Here is a 6137-nt window from a genome sequence, read left to right on the forward strand (position 1 = left end):
AACATTGGTTGTATTCACATGGCTTCACCTGGCTGCAGCCATTTCCTTGTGTCCCAGTTGCTAATAGTAATTCTATCTATGCTTTGAGCCTGGTACACTGGAAAATTGGCATTTTAAAAGTTGTTGACATTCAGTGTTATTTACCAAAAAGCAATGCCTGTATCTTTGGAGTCTCACAAACATGGTATGAAATGGATAAAAGTTGGGTCATTGCTGCATTCCTTTGTGCGTCACCACCACCAGCTGCCAATAAGGGGAATATAATGAAATTGGCAGGAGAGATGTGCAAGGTGTCACACAATCACCCAGGTGAGCATGATACAAACAAAACAAGAAATTACTCGTAAAACATTTCTCCACAGCACAACTAGTGGTCAAAAATTCCATTGGGTAGCTTTAAGTATTCTCAAAAGTGTACTTCACTGCCACCTAATGTTTCAGTGTGGGTTTGATGGTCTCTACTATGCAATGCGCAACAGAAACTGAGCTTTCCACAAATATAACGACTGCTCAAAACAACAACAAAAACACCAAACGAATCCTGAAATTATGTCAGTAAAACTGACATCCATCAGTGCACAGTTTGCATCCTTCCTGCCAGGTCAAATCTTAGATTCAGTGGGGAGCTTATTCAACAAATGAAAAAATACACACTCCACAAATAGACAACAATAATGGCTCTGTTTTATCCAAGTGTCCCACTAAGTCATGATCCTCAAGGAGTTAAACTGAATTCATCATAACTGTACCAGTCATACTTTTGTTTTTCCTGCTGTCACAGGTCAAAATGTCTTCTCTGATTAAGGTCTACTGTTTATCTCCAAGCCATCTCTAAGCCATCACACTGCATTTTGTACTATACTGAATCAAGACCTGCCTGCATAACATTTTCCAAAACATACCTTTTGACTTCTGATGTTTATTTTTCCATGGTTGGTACTGGATGTCCTGTCTGTCATATCACAAAAATGCTAAGCCTTGACAGTGCCGCTTAGTCCTTCCAAAGAGAAAGTATGACAGGAGGCTCATTAATCTGTTATCACACTGTACCTCCACCCATCCACACAATAACAGGCTGAGGAGTCTGACTTCAGACTCTGATATGAGGTGTTTTTGATTCTGCCTTCAATAATTTCTGTGGGAAATTACTTTTGATCTCACGTGGGAGATTATAGGTGATTTCTTTTGAATAAAAACAAAGGGAGTGAACAAATTACGTTTCTGGTTTTCGTAACACTCGGCTAATATGTTGTGTGAAGCCTGAAAAAACATCACCCTGGCTCATGGATGGAAAAAAATAAACACTTGGAAAATCACACATACAGTGACACCTATCTGATACTTACCACAAACAATCCAGGGGCAAGGACCTGCATGACAAATTACCCAGTCAACAAAACTATTAAATTGAGTTTCCTACACGTATTGTTTGTCTGCCACTCTTTCTGCTTGTCTTGGCTTGTTAATGCCATGGTTACCCTGGCCACCAGGATCAGAACAGTTATTAGATCTAATCTAAGGGGCTCACTCCTGTAATTTATGTGGAGTCGGCACTTTAAATTAGAATGTAGAAAATCATGTGGCTATTAGATGGATGTGAAGGGTGGTAAAGGTAATGATCGATCACACATATTAACACAAATAGATTTTATATCTTTATATTTCAAATTTCTAGTTCCTTTCTAGTTCCTTAAAGCTGCTATTATCAATGGATCAAATGGATCAAACTCAGAGACTAATTTCCATAAAAAGGCTTTTAACCAACTTTCTGTTTGTATTATGCTGTTATTATTGTCATTGAAATATTGTCTATAAATTTATGGGACCCCAGGAAGAGTGGCCACTGTTACACTGCAGTAGCTAATGAAGATCTAACTAACTAAATAAATAAATATATTTTTTTAAATGTCTGTCCACATCTAACCACTTTTTAAACTTCAAAAAGTGCTATACAAATAAAGTTTATAATTATTTTAATTACCACTCTGTAAGATGTATGGAGCATTTTAGCATATTTCAGCTCATTATTTTGGTCTTTACAGCCTGAAAAATTACTGTTCTGGTTCAGTCTGTCTTCCAGCCACAGCTGGTTTTCAGAAAAAAAAACTCTAACAAACCTACTTTACACTACCTGCCCAGCACCAAATGGCAGCACTTACTAACATATACTATTAACTTTGATCCACTTAATCAATGAATAATAAACTTGATGAACAGTCCAAACTGCAGTCATTGCCCTGGTGGTGACCTGTAGTAAGGCTGCATGGTTGCCTGTGTATTGTTGTGCCGCAGGTTCTTAAGTCCTCTCCAGCATGATGTGGATTGTCTGGACCATGTTTGAGATTCCACACACTCTACTTGGTGATAAAGCCAGTGACAGAGATTCTTAAGTGGCAGGAGGGAAACATAAATATTGTTGTTTCCCCCAGAAAGTTGGGAGACTGATGCATTACTGTTATTGGCTTCTGCTCTAATGTCTAATAACTGTATTATTAAATGTCGACGGTCTGCGAGGCCACCCTTGCATGACTCATTACTTTTACCTCATGCTGGAGGAATCCAGTGACCCATACACACCACCCCGTAACAAACCTGACCACTGAACGAGACCAAAGGCCGATTCCCAGGAGATTCCCCCACATTAAAATCTGCCAGACCTCTCTGTAGCTGGCTGCATTCCACGTGGGCTAAGATCACTGTCCAACTCAATATGTCGAGCTTCAAGGAGCAGTGTAGCAAATAGCTGACATGGCATGGTATCAATAAGAATTTAGACATGTCATCAGCTCTCAGTGATTCTGGATGGAGGCAGCAAAGAGCTGGTTCCTGTCAATTACTCATCTCTCTCTCTCTCTCTCTCGCTCTCGCTCTCCAGCCACTTACACACACAAACACACACACACACACACTCAGTCTCTCTCTCTCTCTCTCTCTTCTCTCATTCCCTCCATTCCTCATTGATCTGCAATCCAGGCCATGGGAGGAGGAAGACGACAAGGAGGAGGACGGGTAAAGTGATCAGGCCATGACATCATCTTTTGGCTACCTCAACACTGGATAATGCGAGTGTGTTTATGTGTATAGTGTGTGTGTAGGTGTGTGTGTATGCGTGCCCCCATCTTGGAGACAGGGGTAGACTCATACAATAAGTAACAATTTCCTTCCTAGACATGAGGGGTCCTGGGACAGTAAAGGGACTAGACTAGTCTAGACTAATGATTTCCACTATAAATGAAAACATCTCTCTTCAGAGGTCTTTTTTTAGTCCATGATAGTGTAGCACTTCATTTAACAGTAATCTGAGAGTAGAACATCTCTGTGTCATTAAACACTAAGCCAAAATCAATGATTAGAAACAAATGTTGTAGTTACTGCACAGATGAGCCACGTTGAGCTTGATCATTTCTTGCTGATGAATATCAGTACAGGACTTTGAAGCAGTCACAGGAGATGACGTGAAATCTGCTCAGTCAGACAGGTAGGCACACCACCTGGTGGATAGAGGGAGGTCTGTGTGACACACCGGGGTTGCAACACACAGTCATTATTATGCTCTGTGGTTGCTAAGCAACAAGGTGAATGCCGTAAAACGAGGATTCAGGTGTTTCATATAGACCTTTCTCTTATCTCCCCTCCTATTGCTTCACTCACCGGCTGTCACAATCGGGACACACGCGCAAACTGCCTGTAACCCCGCCCACTTCCTCCTGGAGGAAAGCCTTCTATGGGCATAAACCTGAGCTTACATGTAAAGCAGCCTTTGAGAGTAAATTTTCTTCACACCTTCTTTGAAGAGTGAAGAAAACCCCTCTCAGATTTCTATCATAATTAATAAAGCCAAGGTTTGTCTTGGGTGACATGACAGTATCAGGCAATAAAGGTTCTCAATACACACATAAAAGTCAGTGTACACACACACACAAACAAGTATATATATGTATATATATATATATATATATATAGATCCCAAACTGGGGATCAAGCAGACTCCAGGGGGTCATGAGATATATCTGAGGGGTTGGATGATGCATAATGGGTGATGAAAAATGCTCTACCACATAATATATATTAATTCTCTTTAATTTATTTATTTATTGTGAATTTCTGGTTCCAAAGAGTTTTTTAAATAAAATAATCTGGAATATTGCTGCTATATGCACACAACTTGTGACTCATGCGTTTTCATACAACCTAGAATTTGGACTTACCATTGTTGGTAGCCTTTCTCTGCCAAGATTGACCTCTCTCATGACACTTTGTCAACAATAAAGGCCTCCAGCCAGACAGAGGTTACTAATATCAATGTCTGACAGTGACCAGATGTTCACCTCATGCTCTGGTTTCCTTCCTTTCATCGATACATCACACATACGCACAGGCAGTCATGGACAGACTAAAGTGCTCCTTTATTTCTGTCTGAGTCAGCAATACAGTCACTATTAGGCACAATTTTACTTTTATAAACAATTGACATCTAATCTCTGGCTGCACAATCAGAGAGCACTCACATGGAAAATGTTAGAAAGCACATTGTACATTTTATTCCAAACAACGTACTTCAAACTCTGCTTGTTATCTAGCTGCCTGGCCCATGCCACCCACTCCTCTCTATATTCCTGATACCACAAAGACAATGTAGAGAGAGCTTTTCCATTGACCAATCAGCCCTCCAGTGGGTCCATGAACATCAAATGTGGCTCACCCACTCACTCCTGGGTGCGGCAGGGATGATGGGACTCCTACAGCGTGTGTGTGTTTGTGTGTGGTCACATTGTGGGTTAGAAAAGTGGTCACAGAACCATAACAATAACAGATACACTGGAAAGAGCCCCGAGCACTCCTAATGATGTCATGATGTCTGTTTTCTGTGTATGTACGATTGGAATTCACCGTAGTCACACACGATGGAAAGGATGCGTCTGGAAAATGTTGATTAATGACTATTAAGGAGAGGCTACATTATTAAATTTAAAATGTTGCTAATTTCAAGGAATAACACTTGTTACAGTACAGGAACGTCAAAGCAATACTATTATCACTGTCCTGAAGGTCAAATGGAGGCTGCTGAAGTTTGACTCTGACTGCGGTTTGACATGGTTTTCAAATTTGAGTGACAGTCTGAACAACAAAGCCACATTGTGCTTGGATCTTTTTCAAGACGGTTTGCTGGAATAGCAAAAACACACCACAGAACAAATCTTTTCACATCAGATTTGAGTAGAGAAGTTAGGCCACACACAGAAAAGTTAGATTACTCAGTCAAGTTGCATCTTGGAACAGGCCCAAGATGTGTGGAAGTGTGTGTGTGTTTGTCTGGAATCAATTTTGTAGTAGGTGTGCCAGGAGGTTTATACAGATTACAGTGTGTTCCTAAGGTGCGTCTCAAATTGTTATCCAGGTTGTGACAATAAAGGATCATGGCAATAAACTTAAATAGCTAGGAACTGCATTCCAGTGGCCATTTCAAAAGAGGAAGTTGTAAAGAGATGGTTTGAGTCCAAGTTTATTTTGTGTGAACATAAACTTGGGGTCATTTTGAACCTGTGTGACATCACTACTGTTTGGTTGTTTTATGTCGTTGCTGTGCAATGATTACATTTTTTTACTGATAAACTTGGTGGGCACATTTTTTGTCACTTTTATGACTGGCCATAACTACTCTGGTTCAGTGTGTCCTCCTTAGCAACATACACAGTAGTGATTAAGCCAGTCTCTTTCCTGAATAAAATGAGTGTAACATCCTAGCATCACTTCTGGCTCAGTAGACAATAATGCTGACAAAGAGTTGTGGATGTAGACGTTTGTTTTAGAGCGCACTGGTAATACATAGAGAGTGTACACTTTTTGCCAGGTGATGCAGTGTGATGCAGTGTGATGTCCAGATGTGAAGGAACACACTCTTGAATTCCTGTGAGGCTGAGTCGCCGCTCACAGATGAAACCTTGTTTTGTTCACTGAGGCACACGCACATGCAGAGACACAAGCACACACAAATACACACTAAAGCCCCTCATAGCAACTGGGCAGACCTCTCATTAGTTTTACTGCCATCCACATCAAAGAAAGGGGAGGCCAATTTTGTCCCTCTAGACTAACAAATTAGACTCTGGTTTCAGTTTACAGGGCCAGGTTCTGAT

The sequence above is a fragment of the Trachinotus anak genome, unplaced genomic scaffold (assembly GCF_046630095.1).
Source record: "Trachinotus anak isolate AG129_WGS33_773 ecotype Australia unplaced genomic scaffold, CSIRO_AGI_Tana_v1 ptg000021l, whole genome shotgun sequence".
Classification (NCBI taxonomy): Eukaryota; Metazoa; Chordata; class Actinopteri; order Carangiformes; family Carangidae; genus Trachinotus; species Trachinotus anak.